The sequence below is a fragment of the Poecile atricapillus genome, chromosome 14 (assembly GCF_030490865.1).
Source record: "Poecile atricapillus isolate bPoeAtr1 chromosome 14, bPoeAtr1.hap1, whole genome shotgun sequence".
Classification (NCBI taxonomy): domain Eukaryota; kingdom Metazoa; phylum Chordata; class Aves; order Passeriformes; family Paridae; genus Poecile; species Poecile atricapillus.
The window spans coordinates 13760708-13776755 of record NC_081262.1 but is presented as its reverse complement, the minus strand read 5'-3'; positions in this window follow the sequence as shown (position 1 = coordinate 13776755).

Genomic DNA, 16048 nt, shown 5'->3' with positions numbered 1-16048 from the left:
GGTGTTTGTGGCTGTGGGCTCAGCTAAAGAAGGAGCTACTTTGTGTTCAGGAAATGCTTCTCCTCCTTGGGTCTCTGCGCATCTGTGCTGAACTGTGTTGACGTGGGACAGAACATTCAGTGCCAGGTTGGGTGAAGATTGGAGCAGCCTGGTCTAGTGGAAGGTTCCCTGTCCGTGGCAGCAGGGCTGGAATGAGATGAGCTTTGAGGTTCCTTCCAACCTGAACTACTCTGGGACTCTGTAACCATTATCCTTGGGTAAGTAGCTCAAGGATCCACTTGTCTGAGCAGCCCCAGGCCACCAGCCACACCTCACTGACAGCTCCAGCCCCTGGACAGCAGACAGGACCTGCACCACTGCTTTGCAGAAAGCCAAGGGCTAAAATCAAGTGCCTGGTGAAATGTGAACTGGGATGGCCAAAATCCCATCCTTGGCACCATGGATTTAGCTGAGCTGGGCTGGCTAAGGCTGCAGGAAGGAGAAGCTGGGATGGTGGGAGTGGGCAGGATGGGCTGCTCGTGGTGAAGGAAACTCCTCAGGCATTAACCTGCCTTGGCAGCAGCACTTCTGCCCTGGCAGCCACCTCTGGCCCCTGGATCCTGGAGCTCTGCAGTGGTGGCTGAAAGGGCATTGCCACCCACATGGAGGAGCTGGATGTCCTGGAGCCACACAGTCCTGGGCTGTGTGATCAATGCTCGAGGAAATCTGCACCCTGTTGAGCTGTCTCTGTGCTGCTGTTCCTAGGGATAGCAGTACACAGGGAAGCCAGGCTTCAGCACCTTCTCTGAGTTAAGAAAATCCACAAAATAAACACAGAGGAAGAGCAGCTTGGTGCTGCTCATGTACTCATGTGCTTAAGTCAACTTGCCCCAGGCAGGTGAAATGGAGAAGAGCCTCAGAATTGGGGTGTGATCAGTTTTTAAAAGGTGAGTGAGTCCTTGTGGTGGGACTGTAGGAGAGCCTCTGTGCTGGGATCTCTGCCTGCCCCCATCCAAGGTTTTATCCCAGAGGGGGTAATGGGCTCTCCTCTGTTATTTTTCTGTTCTGGCAGGTCTGCTCACCCAGGCACAGAGTGGAGACCCTCCTTCCATCCCTCCTGTGCCTGTGTTTAAGTTATGGATTTTATTGTTCCACTAACATTTATCTAAATGTGCATTGGGGGGAGGGAGGAAGGAGATCAGGAGGGAGGAGGCTGAGGAAAGAATGTGCTTTTGGATTCTGCTAAGCCTCCATCTTATTGCTGGGACTTGCTGTGGGGTTTTGGAATTCATGATCCTGGGGATCCTGGGGAGGGCTGGTCAGTATGAAACACTGGTGGGAGGAAGCACAGGGATAGGCTGTGCAGAGCATCCCTCTTCCCTTTTGGTACTGATCTCATGTCCTCTGCCAGCTTATCTCTTGGCAAGGAGGGACCTGACTCAGTTTCCAGGAAGAAGAACTGGAGTGGAGGTGTGGGAATGCTGAGGGTGCAGAGCTCAGCTTGGCACAGGGAGAGATTTTGTGCTTGGATGTCTCGGAGTGTTTGGGTTTGCCCTCACCTCACAGCCATGAGGTGGGCACATGGGGTAGTGATGCCAGGGAAAGGGGGAAAGAGGCCCTGGTTCTTCCACCTGCTGGGACATTCTCTGGGAGGTCTCCAGGAATGGCATGGTAGGAGGAGAGGTCCTCTGGGTCTGTGCTCCAAGTGCAACTTCACCTCCAGGTCAGTTTGGGAGCAGTTTGTGCATCCCTGGTGCTGACAGGGGAGAAGGGAGTATAGAGGAGAGAGGCCAGATTGCTTCAACTCCCAGAGGTTGGAGGATGTCTGTGGCCACAGGATGCAGCTGCCAGTTTCCAAGGTGCTAATTTTGGGCTTGGTACTTCCCAGCCCCAGAGCTGGCCTCTCCCAGGGGCTGGCAGATGAGGCAGAGGTGGAGATACCTGCACTGCACAAGGGAGAACTGGTGTGTGGGTGAGGTTCTGACCATGGGGAGAGGTGGAAAGTCTTGAGGAGGACCAGAAGGAGAGGAGGAATGATGGTCAGGGCATGGATGAGATGTAGCCCTGTGATCCAACCCTTCCTGTGCTTGTTGTTTGCCATCAGAGTGGACTCCAGGATCCCATTACCATTTCCCTGGGCTTGAATTTGGTTTTTGGTGTGGTGGTGAAGGCTTGCATGGCGAGAGGGAGCCATGGTGAGTGGAGAAGAGAAGGAAAAGGATGAGCTTTCTTTTTCCTAGGAAACACAAATGGATGGAGCAGTATTTCTGAACAAACAAAGTCTCTCCTCCCTGTCTCCTGGAAGCTGCATTATCAGAGCACCATCACTGTCCCCTCTCTTCTCCTTCCCCCCTCCAATGAACAGGAATTAAAAATACAACTAATAAAACCCTTTTACTTTCTCCAGCAGGAGGAAAAAAAAAAAAAAAAAAAAAAAGCAAAGCAGCCTTGAAAATGCTAAAGGACATAAAGGGCATTCATGAAAGGGTTGGATGGTGGTTATTGCAGCAGGGGGAAAAACATTATTTCACTGTGCAGATAAAAGGAAGTGGAAAAGCAGCATATTTATAGCTGGGGAGCCTGGATTCCTTGTTAAGCCGCTATTATCAAATTAATGTCAAAATGCATCAAACAGGCACGAGTGTTCTGGGCCCCTTATGCAAAGTGCTTGCAAATTGGTTACAAATACATTTGTTTACAGGGGACGAGGCAGGAGCGAGCTAATTAGTCATTGTAGCAGGGCTGTTTTGTGTCTTTTTTTTTTTTTTTAACATTTTTTTGGCAATTACACAAACAAGCTGTTTTGAAGTATAAATACACGCTGCATTACAGCCCCTTTAAAGGGGAATCAAATGGGAATCGTGGGATGCAGAGGGCTCGGTGGTGGTGTGGAGCATCGTTGTGGAGCATCGTTCTCTCCTGCCTGGATGCAGCAGGAATGCCACACTGGGCACTCAGCTCTGGGATGTGGTGTGGAAACCCATCCCTGGGCACTGGGAGGATGGATGTGGGTGGAAAGGGAACCACTTGGGTTTGGCTCTGAGCCCCCTCCTACGGGGCACGGTGTTGTTTTCATACAGGACCTGTTAAGGTTTCAGCTGCCCACCTCTAGCATGGGAATTCCCTTTGGGCCTGGGATATTTTGGGGTGTTTTTGGGTGCCAGCAGCAGCTGCCAGCTCAGGGTGTGAAGCACCTTGTGCCCAGCTGGTGGGGACTGACAGTTTTGGGGGATGCTTGGATGTAGAGAGCATCCCATGGATGCTTGAACAAAGGAGTCTGGAGTGAGCTCTCCCAGGTGAATGTGTCCTCAAGGCTTCTTGAACAAAACCACAGGCTGCACCTCCCAAACCCGTTAATGAGGAAGGGAAGCAGGAGAGCTTATCTGATCCTCAGTGTGGGAATGGTTGGGGAATTTGGTTGGGGGGCAGATGGAAACTTCCTGCTGCCCTGCATCTTAATACACCGAATTCTGGGAGTAAATCACACCTCTGCCACTCAGGGAAGCTGCTAATTGAATCTGCTCTGGTGGGAGAGGATAAAGCCAAGAGGCATTTACCACCATTATTTTTAATTTACTAAGAAGGAGAAAAGAGAGAGGAAGGAACAGGTTGTGCCCCTCTCATGCTGGAGGCCCTGACATTTCTGGGCAGAAGGTGCAAAAACCCCACGGCTACTTCTCCATTTGGATTTGTTTGTGGTAAATCTGCCCTTCAGGCTGAAATAACCCTTCTGAGCAGGTCCTGCACTCCCAGAGGTGCTGGGAACATTGAGTTTAATGCCATCATAAAACCCTGTCATGGGTGGGAACAGAACAGGAGAAAATCTCAGAGGACCAAGAGCAATGGAGAGTGCAGGGCTTTCCCCAGCCTCCTGCAGGAGCTCTGATGTTTGCAGCAGGTTTTATTCTTTTAAAACTCAGGGTAACATTTCTCCTCACCTTGGACCTGCTTTCCAGTACTACCTTCAAACCCCGAACCCCTCGTTACCATTTTTTGCCTTGTTGGCTTTGTTGGGCTCATTTGCCATGGGGAGTGTGACCCACTCCATTGGGATCAGGGGCTGTGATTTTGAAGAATGTTTCCATTTCCAGGATAATCCTACCCCTGCCCTGCAGGCTGTGCAGGAGCACAGCTCAGCTGGTCAGCAAATGTTGTGATCAGGCTCTGCCTCCTGCCCAGTTGTTCCAATCAGGTCGTGTCTCTCTTCATTTACAGCAGGGCTCTGGTGTGACTGTCAGCTCTGTGATTGTTGGTGACGCTCCCACAGGATCCTGCTCTGCTTTGAGCACTCGGTGTTTCACACTTGCTTTTCTTATGCAGGGGTGTTCCAGCATCTCCTTGCTCTGATAGCTGGGAGCAGATCTGGAATGCTCTGGAATTTCCACCCTCTGTGATTACAGTCACTCTGGCCATCCTCTCCCTTGGAGAAGACTGTGGAGCCCCATGGATTTGCTTTGGTGGAATGGGATGATGTGGCACAGACCTGTGCTTGATTTCCTTCTCCACTGTTAATTAACATAATGAAGGTGCAGCCTTTCTTGGGGTTTGTGGCAGTGACTTCCAGGCTGCCTGGCAAACCCCTCGGTTTCCAAAAGTTCCCAGAGTACCCAAGGGCCTTCCTTGGCGTGTCCTTGGATGTGTCCCTCAACAGCCTCCTGTCCCATGGCCAGAGGGATGGAAGCACTGCCTTCAGTCCTGTCTCCTGCATTCCCCAGAGAACAGGATGTTCCCATAGGATTGAGGTGTCCAGGGTTTCTTCAACACTTGTAAAAGAGGAAAACATCACAGCTGTCCTGCCCTCGTGCTTGTTGAGCTAAAGGGAAAGAATGAAGGCATTTCCTCGAGGCTGAGGGACAGGATTTGGGTGTTGGCCATGGAGGTGATGGTCCTGCTGAGGTGGGAGCAAGTGCCGGGGTGCAGAGCCCGGGAGGGGAGCGTGCTGCCCGACAAGGCTGCGGAACCCGGCCTCCTCTTCCTCTCACTGGGAATCCCACGTGGGCAGCACGAGGGCTGAGCTGGGCTGTGGAGGGATGTGGCCTCTCCTGATAAGAGGCTCTGGTTCCTGCTGCTGCAGATTTACAGCCTGGGAGCGGGCTCTGGGTGCTGTGCTTCACGGGGCTGATTTATCACAGCCCAGGGCGGCAGCTGCTTCCCTCTCTGCTCCCCGCTGCCTGCACAGGGAGTTGTGGCTGTGAGACTCAGCCAGGGTGAGGCAAAGGCTCAGCTGAGGTCTCCACACGGTGGGACACAGATGGGAGCAGGTCTCTGTTGTCTGTGGCTTGGAGAATGTCTCCATCCCAGCATGGGGAGGGCTGGGACCGTCAGGCTCCCCGGGGAGGGGCTGTCCCATGGCAGCAGGGATGTTTCCAGCTTTCAATCCCCGGTCCCACATGCTGGAGCCCACCCAAGTGACCCACGTGGGAGACCCAGGACCATCACCAGCCCCACCAAGCAATGCCTGTGCTGCTCAGTTGTTTTCCACGTGTCCCTTTGATTTGACAGTGCCAGGAGGGGTGAGCTGCAGTGGGCAAGGAGGCGGAGGATGATGAGGAAGGAAAGGTCAGATGCCATCACTGCGCTCCCAGCTCCTGCCTGGGTGAGCTTCCCGGCTCCTCTGGTTTGTTTTAGAGGCAGCATGGGGGCCCCAGATCCCTGCAAACCCTCCACGCTCTGGGTTTTATTGGCATGTGGAAATAGTTTTGTCTGCTTTCAGATCTGGCTGATCACTGACTTCCCTGCTGCCCTCCCCCCAAAAAGGGCTGACAACCAAGGGCGACCCAACCGCACTCATCTTCCTCCCGCTTTCTTCTTTCTCCCCACATTGTTCTCCGAAATCCCAGCTGCTGCTTTTCCCTCCTCCCTTTCCTATCCTCTCACATCAGCTGGGATGGATCTATCTGTGTTTTGTATAAAAGCTCTTTCTTGTTGTCTGTGCTTCTCCCCCCATCCTGGAGCTGTTGGGGTGCCCCATCCTCTCCTTGGGGCCGTGCAGGGACAGGAGCTCTGGCCACCCTCGTTGTCACCCCCAGGCTGGCAGTGGAGCAGGGGGAAGCCTTGGCAGGGGTTGAGGGCATCTCCAGAGTCCTCATTTTGCTTCTCTGACAGAGAAACTTGGCAGATCCTGGGGCCAGAAGCACCACATTCCTCCTGTATTTCTCACTGAGGTGGGGGATTCCTGGTGAGCCAGCTGCTGTAGGGTGGGACGGGATGGGATGGGATGGGGCAGGGCAGGTCTCCTCCTGTCCATGGGCTGCTCCCTGATCCACTCAGGCTCAGGATGGTGCATTTCTGTGCCAGTGCCTGGCTGCAGCTCCCACCAGCCCAGCCCAGCTGCATTCAGGCAGATCCCAGGGGACCCTCTGGCATCAGCAGGAGCCTCCACCCCGGGGAGCTCCTGATGGGGACCCCAGCCCTGGGATTCTGGGCTGCCCCTGGCTCAGTGGGAGGGTGGATGCTGAGATTCCTTCTGTGCTTCCTTTGGGTCTTGCCCCCCAGGGCTGGGAAAGGGGGCACAACCAAGGCAGTGCACAGAGACCAAGCAAGGACTGGAGGGCCATTGGTACCTGGAGAGATTCTTGGTGTGAGCTGCTCAGGGAGTCCCCAGTGTCCCCCTCACCGTTCCTGGCCACTGGCTCCCCTTCCCAGTGCTCAGTGGCTTTTTCCACCTCCAGTCTTCCCACCCAGCATGACAAAGGTCCCTGGGCAGCCTTAGAAGGGAGCAGGAATCTCTCCTGGATTTCTGAGCCCTGGGCTTGTTCCCAGTTCCCAAACCCCTGCTGTGTCTCCCCCCCTGCCAGAGCCACTGGCTGCCCCCCTGCCAGTCTGCAACAAATCACTCCCTCATCAAATTTGGGTGAAACATCGTGGATTAACTCACCAAGACTGCACAGGCTGTCCCAGCTGAGATGGAAGTGGCTGCATGCTGAGGATCATCCTGGGATGTTCCTGAGGAACATCCTGGGAGTTGGCAGGGACCAGGTGAGGGTGAGGAGCATCAAGAGGAAGGCAGCAGGTGACACCCACGAGCGAGTCCCCCTTTTAGTGGGGAAAATCTGTGGGCTTCATCCTCCTTTGGGTGGGCTCTGGCAGGCTGGAAAGCAGCTGGTGTGGGTCTGGAATCTCCTTCTTCCCCATGGGACTGCGCCTCCGAGTCAGCATCTCCCGAGGTGATCGCTTTCCTCCTTTCTCTTTTTAAAAATAATTTTAAATGCGTGACTGGCAATTCAAGAGAAAACAGAAGAACAGCTGGTATTGCTGAGGATCTCAGCCCAGCCAGAGGAGACGTGTTCCTTTTGTGGAATCAAACATCCGTCAGGGAACAGTCATGCAAATTTATTTCGCTTTTCTTCTTTTTTACCTGTTCCATTGATCCGGAGCCTGTAGCAGTTGGCTCATGGAGAGACAGGTTTGTTAATTCAGGAGCCTTGCAAAGCCTCAGTGGGTGAGGAGGGGACTTTGCCAAAGCTCCTGGTTCAGGGGGATGCTTTGTGCTGTATCTGGGGACCATGGCACCGAGACACAGCCCTCCAAAGGAGAGGGGAGAGAGGTTTGCTGTGTCCCTGGGCACTGTGCAGGCTTAGAAGGCAAGAGAGTGGCTTCCAGCTCTGCCAAAGCTGCTTCCCACCATGGGAGGGGACAAGGACATTTGGTCACACTGCTGGGACAGTCACCACCGGCCCTGAGGAGTAAATGTGAGTTAAACCCTTAAAATCACAAGACGGGCTTTAAAATACCCAGCTGTGAGATTGTATTTGATTTTATCACTATTATTAGACTCTTCAGTCCATCTGGATGTTTTCAGGAATCACCTGCAAAGCTCCTCTTGGCAGGTGGGAGCTTTAGGGTCCTGTCACTTCCAGCAGTTCATGTTGAGGAGAGGTGACTCCAGCCCGACCGCTGGGATCCATGGCTGTGCCTGTGGGAAGGTGTCAGGCTGCCCTGCGTGGTCAGAGCCTCCAGAGGATCCCAGGTGGTTTGGGTTGGAAGGGACCTTAAAGATCATCTCTTTCAAACCCCCACGTTGCTCCCAGCCCTGTCCTTGAGCCTTCTCCTCCAGCAGTCTCATCTCCTGGGAATGAAGAGCAGATGGAACTGCCTGGGGAAGGGCCAGAGGCTGCTGCTCTCACTGCTCTAGGGGATCTTCTGCTCCAGGCAAGGGAAGAGCCAAACCCACCTTGGAGCAGGAGCAGGTCCAGCGTCTGGAGCCTGAGAAGCCTCTCTGTGCATTCCCTGTGGATTCTCTGCATCCCTGCAACGCTGCTGCTCTCATTTCCTGCTGGAAGCATTGCTTTGTCCTCCAAGAAAATTTCTTTTTTGCTTGGATTGAGTGTTTTGGTATTTTTTCCCTTCAAAGCCCATCTCTGTGTCTTCACTGCAGGCAGCAGGGCCAAGCCCTTGGCTGATGAGTCCAGATGAGTTCAGACACCTGTGGGTGTCCCCAGCACTGTCCCCAGCACGTGGGCTTGTGTGGCTGTGGAGGAGCCTGCAGCTGGCAGAACCAGGGAGATGCCTCATTAAAGCAATTTGGGAGATGCTCATCCGCACAGAAATCTGAATTCATTCTGCTCTCGCTGCCTCTCCTTCATCTCCTCTTCCTTGAGCAGAGGAATTCTCTGGAAGGGAAGCTCAGGGATGTCCAGGGGCTCTTGGCTGGGAAGGGAGCGGGTGGAAACCCAAGGCTCCGGTGCCTCCTCCGCATCCCCGCGGCCGCGGGCGTTCCCGGCACCGCGGATGTGAAATAATCCCAAGGACTCCTGACGATGATCCTCGCTGTCACTTCAGGTATCGCCTCCTTTCCCCGGGCTTTTCCTCAGCCCAGCAACGTCTTGTCTGAATAACTCACCTAAGAATTCAGGATGGCAAATAAATACGGGATAATTGCTAACAGCTCGCAGGCAATCCGCTGCCAGAGCACGGCTAAACTCACGGTGAATTATTAATCCGCTATGAATTATTTGCCCGGCCCTGCTACGGAAGAAAAGCTCCTTCCCAACCTTTGCCTGACGAATGGCCTGGCTGGGGGCAGCTCTCTGGGTGCTGATTCAGCCCTTTCCCAGCTCCCTGCTGCTCCTGCTGCCTGCAGCCCCTGCTGGGTGCCTGGGTAGTTCCTAAAGCTCTGAGTGTCCTTCAGGGTGGGTATGAGGGTCTCGCTCCCAAACCGTCCTGTGGCTGCACAATTCCATCTCTCCGTGGCGGTCACACTCTGCCTCCCTCTGTGAGATCTTTGGTTTGGGGAGGTGGAGAGGGCTCCTTGCTGTTCTTCCAACCTACAAGCCCTGGAAAGAGCTGCTGATGCAGGGATGGAGTCACGGATGGAATCAGAGCAGGGATGCAGGCTGGAGACTTCCTGGGGGATCCTTGCTGGCTTTAATGTCACACTGCTGTGAAATGATCCATGGTGACATCCTTCATCCCGCTCCATCCATGAGGTTGGATCCCCACCAAGTGCCTCTGGGCTGAGCCAGGTGCTGGGAGCTCTCTCCTGCCCACGGATGAGGGGTGATGGCCTCCGTGGGCTTGTGGGATCCCACTGCCCACTTCTCCCCCCAGGAAACAGAGAAATGACCCTCAGAGGTGAGGAGCTGCTGGCCTGGGCTCATCAATCTCCATTTGCATCCAAAGAAGAAGAAAAAAAAAAGAGATTTAAGAGCAAGATCAATATTGAAAAAGCCTGTCTTTTTTTCTTTTCCCTGTCCTCCTCTGGGGGTGGGAAACTCAAGGCAGGTACTGGGAGTAAATCCTCCTGGCTACCTGGATGTAAATCAGGAGGGAGGTGATGGATTTATGGGAGTCCAGCCTGATTTACACTCCTGTGTCTGGTCCCCGCAGGTCAGCGCGTGGCCCTGGGGAGGTGAAGTGCTGGAAGGGGATGGAGCCACCACCACCTCCAGCTGCAGCCAAGGTGGGACTGGGGCTGGTGTGGGGGTGACTTTTCTGTGCTTTGTCAGCCCAGTGCAGGGAATTTAGGACGTTTTGCTTTGCCTCTTCCTGCTGGAGTTCAGCAAACACCCGCTCGGACCCAAGCGCCAAAGAGAAGGAATGCCCTGCTGGGGGCTGACTTTGTGCCTTGGTGGGGAAAAAGGCTTTGGAGTGATGCTTTCCCCCTCCAGCCCTCCCCCTCTCACATCCCAAGAGCCGGTGAGGCTTGCTGGTGGCACAGTTGGTGTATCCGTGGAAGAGGAGAAGACTCTTCCTTCAGAAAATCCTCCTCTGAGAACTTTGGGATGCCTGGGGATGGTGATGGGGGAGTTGTCCCAGCTCTGGGGCTCCCCTCTCCAACCCTCCCGTGTCCCTGGCCGTGGCAGGGCTGGAGCAGGCACGGGGAGCTCTTGTTATTCCTCTCATGCAGCAGGAAGGATTTCTGCGAGTGCCATAAACCATCACGTGGGCAGAGCCTGGGTGAGCTCTAATTGCTTCTATTTGCATAACGAGGCGAGGCTCAGCATCCTGCTGATATTTGAAAGAGGAAAATCAAAATCAGCTCTAGATAAACAACTCCCCCCTCCTTCCCCAGCCCCTGCCCCCCACTCCTAATTTGTGCATTTTTCCCTCCCCTTAATGCAGGTTTTTCAGGTCTTTGGCCTCCTCAGGAGCAGCGAGACCACCCCCTGGGACCCCTTCAGCCAAACCTGGGTGTCCCTTGGCCCTGGGAGCACCCTGGGCATTGCCAACCCTTGCTTGGCCCCCATGGCTTTGGGGCAGTTCTCCTGGCTGGGGTTCCAGGGGGTTTCCATGCTTCTCTCTGGCAGGGGGATGGTGCCTTGCTCACTCAAGGCCAGGTAACAAACACCAAGCGTAAATATGTGGTGTGCCTTCCTTGGGGGACGAGGAAAAGAGGCTCCTTCCTCCTCCTCTTCCTCCCCAGCATGAGGGTTGGTGTCCTCTGAACCCTTCTCTGCCCTTTGGGGGAGAAGTGCTGACTCCAGATGTTTCCCTAAATGAGAACCTTCTGCAAACAGTGACGGATTAGATTAGATTTTAAGAAGAAACTCTTCCCCATGAGGGTGGGGAGACCCTGGCACAGGGTGCCCAGAGAAGCTGTGGCTGTCCTGGAAGTGTCCAAGGCCAGGCTGGACGGGGCTTGGAGCAACCTGGGATAGTGGAAGGTGTCCCTGCCATGGCAGGGGGTAGAATGAGATAATCTTTGGGGTCCCTTCCTTCTGGGACTCGATTATTTCTGCTTTTTTGGCCCATCCATATTCAGGCCCCCTCAGCCTGAAGTGGGGCTGGAAGGATGGAGCAAACCTGGCTGCTGGCATTCACTGCTCCCTCTGCTCTCCTGCCTGTGCCAAGCATGTGGCTGGGGCTGCTGCCTGCATCCCTGTCCTGGACCATGAGAATTCCCCCTTCCCTTGGCCCTTGTGGTGTGTGAAAACCCTCGGTCATGCCAGTGTGCCCAACAGCAGTGGGGCAGCAACATTTCCCCAGCCCCTCCTCACCCTCCTGATCCCACAGGAGCTGCCTGGGGCAGGATGGAGAAAAGGAGAAGGATCCTCAAAGGTGGGGAGAAATCTCTGCTGCAGAGAGATGGGGTGGGGGAAGAAAAGGAACCAGAGGAGGAGGAGACACCTGGTGCTGCACATGGGGGCTGTGTGTGCACACAGCAATTTCCCATCAGGCTGATGAAAGGACCAGGAGCTCTTGAAGCTGAAGCCAAGGTGAGTAACCTGTGGCTGTCCCAGGGCTGCTGGGGGGAAGAGCTCTTTACTCAGGAGCAGCAGGGGTGCTCTGCCAGGAGCTGGGACGCTCAGCTCTGCGGTCACAGCTTGCCAGGAGGGGTTGGGTTGCAGCATCCCACCTGTGCTGGGAGGAGGGATGCTGGCCAGGCACCTCCACCCTCATCCCCACATTGCTGGTCCATGGGGATGCAGGATGGAGAGGGTTTCCCTCCTTGCTGGGTCTCTGTGGCTGAGCTGGGGGTCCTGGCCATGGTGGGGCTCCCCAGGGCTTCAGTGGAGCAAACACAGCCCCGGCTCCAGCTGGGAAACTGTGACTTTGTGCTGGCCTGGGCAAGGCTTCCCTATCCCAGCCAAAGCTTCTCTGGTGCCTCCTGCCCCAGCAGCAGAAGGATTTTTCCTCCTCCCATACAGAAAAGCATCTCCCACTGCCATCACACAGCTCCTTCTGCCCTTCCTGGGATCTCACTTGCACCTCCAAATTTCCAAGGGCTTCCTGGGCTCTCTATTCCCCCCCTCCACGTTGCATTTGGGATTTGTATTTCATTCTTATTTATCTCTCCATAGGTTTGTCCCTGTCATTGCTGCTGTTCCCAGCTTTCCAGCAGGTTTGCTCTGCAGAGAGCTGCAGGTTGGCTATGAAATATGACAAAGCGTTCATTTAAATGCACACCATGATGTCGGTGAGTCCATTAGGGGAATTAATTTGAATGGTTGGCGTTTAATAAACAGCCTTGTTCCTCCTCTCCACACACAGCCCCCACCCCAGCACTGCTGGCAGCTTGGTTAAAAAACCCCCACATGTGGATATTGGAGAGAGAGGGGAGCAGGTATCGGGGTCTGGAGCAGGGAATGGGTGGGGGGATAATAAAAGAGATCTGGTGTTATATGAGGAATTGCAGTTTGTTTTGTTCACAGTAAAAAAAAAAAGCACATGTGGAAGGGGTTTTGGCTCTCAGGGTGTTTGGTGCATGGAGAAAACGGGGAGGGGGCACAGGGAGGACACGCTCCGGCCGGAGGGTCCCAGCCTGGCTCCGAGCACGCCAGGCTGGGGGGAAGAGAGGGGGCTCAAAGGATGTTGCTCCCCATATGGTGTGTATTACAAGCTCCTTTCTAGTTGTAAAGATTAATTTAAAGCCTTTCTCACCTCCCCCCCATCCCTCTTCCATTGACAAATGAACATCTGGGCTGAATGCTGCCCAGATCCTAATCAAAGCATTTTTCCAGGGCCGTTGTCTGCCTTTATGGCTATCTGCTCTTCGGATGCTCTGCAGTTCCAATGCACTTGGCAATTCAGCCTGTAAATACCCCTCCCCAGGATTTATGATTGGGGATAATGTGATTTTTCTCTTTGCCTCTGGATTCGTTTGTTTGGTTTGGTTTAATGACATTTCCTTGTCTCTGCATAAGTGAGGGCACGAAGGGAATTTTCTTCCCTCCCCTCTTTGCAGGGAGTTATTAGCAATGAACAAAACTGGCTTTTTTGGGGGGCTGATGGGCACCCATCAAGGGGGCAAATCCAGCCCTGAATCCCTGCTGAGCACCCCTGGCCATCCCAAACCATCTATTTTTCCTACAGAAGCTTGTTTTTGAGGATTTTTGAGAAAGCATCTTTTCACCAAAGCAAAGCTGAGCTCTTTCCACAATATTCAAGGGCTTCTTCATCAGGGAGAGGCAGCACAAGACACAGCCCAGTATGGCAAAGCTGTTTGCTGCCCAAAATGGGGCTCAAGAAGCCAAATGAGGTTCTTGAAAACTGGGGAGTGCTGTGGCTTGGATCCCATTCCCACCAGACTTGATTTTCCCCCTGCAGGCTCCATTTTGGGAGTTAAAAGCTTAATATATAAGACCTAGCTAAGATGTTGAATGTTTTTTGTTGTGTCCCGGGTGCTGTAGGAAAGGATGGTGCTTGAGCCAGGGGGAAAAAAGCAGGAAAATCCCTTTAGGGCAAATATAGGGAGTTGGAGGGGTTGTGGTGTGGGGTTGCTGTGTTGATCCCTGTCCCTGAATGAGGAGAGAGCTGGGAAACACAGAGCTGATGGGTTTGGGGTATGTCCTGAGTGTATTTATTCCTGGAGAAATCCAGCCTCCAGGACCTGGGCTTCCTCTGACAGGGCATGGAGGCTGGTGGATTTCCCCAATGGATGCTTTCAGGAGGGTGTGTGAGTTCAGTCCATTTAAACCACCGTGGAGAGGCTGTGTTTACACAGAAAGTGCAGAGGGTAATGGCACCAGTAATTAAAAACTCACCTAAATGAGATAAAAAAATCACTGGAGTGGAAAGTGCCTGGCTGTTCCTCCTTGGCCCTCCAGGAAAAGGTGCAGCCTGGGTTTTGGTGATGCAGGGTTGGGTACCATCCATCACCGGGACCCTCCCCACCCCAGGGTGTCGCTGGGGAAGCTGAGGAACATCACAGGTGCTGGGCTTGATTTTCCCGAGAAACTCTGAGTTTCTCACAAATCTGATGAGTCTGGATGAAGCAGGAAAATCCCTGAAAATGGATCTGGGATTGTGAAGAGCCAGAGCTGGACTCCTGAAGGGTGTGAGGCTGAAATGACCCCAGCACTGACCCTGGCTGAGGACAGCCACCCATGCAAAGCTCCAGAGGCAGGGAAGCACCTTCCTGAGCATCCAGAGGAGACTTCGGGGTGAATTTTAATTTCTCTGCGTTTTTGATGTTGATTTTTAGAGCACTCAGCACTCTTTTTCATCCCTTTCCTCCTGATTCCCCAAAAATGAGCAGTAAGACAGTGAAGCCTGGTGTCAGTCCACGGCTGGGCCAGGGTATCCATGGGGAGAGAGCAGCCCTGGCAGCCCCGGGGCTGAGGCCAAGGGGATTTGTGGAATTTCACACAATCCATCCCTGGGTCACCTCAGCGGGGTGAGGGGAGAAGCAGGGTTGGGTGCTGAGGGGCATTGTGGCCGAGGAGGCTTTTTGGGAAGGGGGAGGAGAAGGTGTGGAAGGTGCTGGGGAGCCTTCCTCTATGTCCCCAGGGAGGAGGAGGCGATCCCCGGCGGCCGGGGCCCCGCTGCCGAGCGGGGATTTGCAGCTGAACTCCGCTCGGAAAGTCGCTCCCAGCCTTTTCTCATTTCTTTCTGGATTTAAGGCAGCTTCCAAATTCCTGCGCAGCCAAATCCTGCCTGGGACTGCCAGGAAAGCCGGCCAGCAGCAAGTACGTGCCGTTTCTGTACCCACAGCGCAGCCAGGGCTGCTGCTGTCCTGCGGCTGATGCTGCCGGGACGGAGCTCCAGCCCTCCCGAGGATGCGATCCCGTCCCTTCCCTGTCTGCCCCCCTGCCCCGGCTGCTGCCCGGGGGTCACCCCTCCTTCATCGCCGCCTTTTTATACCCCAAAACACCCCATCCCAGACTCCCCAAACCTTAACATCCTCCCTCCCCGTAACCTCCCACCCAGCCCATGGAAGGAGCACACCGGCTTCATCCCAGCGGGATTTGTGATCCCAGGGATTCCCAGCGCTGCCTGACATCGCTCTCGACAAACCCGTTCGTTTCGGGGCGCTCCTTCCTCATTTCTTTCTCTCTCAGTCCCTCGGGAGGGTTTTAGGGGAGCACGGAGGTGCAGGGGGCAGAGCCCCGAGGTCACAGTGAAATTTGGTTTCCATGGGGAATGTCGGGGAAAGGGGGATCGGGAAAACCCTGCACTGCCGTGCAAGCGCCTGAGCACCGCAGCATTCATCCCCGCACCCCTGGGCAGTTGGAATTCCATGGAATCCACCCCAGCGTGACCCCAAAGCAGCGGTGGGAGAGCTGAGAAGGGGCAGCGCTCGCAGCATCCTCCCGGCCGCGGCGGGGATGCGGAGCGGGCTCCGGCCAAGCCCACCCGTGGGACTCCTGAGCTGCTCTTTCCACCGGTGACTCATGGAAAAACCACTTGTTTTGCAGCGGAGCTCGGCACGTCGGGCGATCCTGCCCCCGTGCCTCGCTCGTCTGTCTTTTTTTTAAAGGATCGTTGGTATGAAAACATCTGGGACCCCGACCTTCCTGCAGAGCTCGCTCACCTGAAGGCATTTTCCCCCCTGGATGTGTGCGGGGCTGGCTGTGCAAGCCTGGGAGGCAGCCTGGTCACGCTCCCAGGGTTGAATTTTTTGGGGATTAGTATTTTTGAGTGGCTCTTATACAACGGCGTTGGAAGCTTGGAGGGTTTCCACCGGCTCCTTGCGTGTTGTTTTCCACACTCCTGCCAGCAGCACCAGCTGCACGGGGCCCCCCCAATTCTCCCTGAAAGGTTTGTGCCACAGCCTGGGGTGATGGGGCTGGGGACTCATCCAGCCTTGTCCTGGGTGTCCCCAGTGTCCCCAAGGCCAGGCAGGACATGGAGAAGTGAGACCTCGCTGTGTGGCTTGGCTTCTTGATGCCTTGTAGGAAACAAGCAG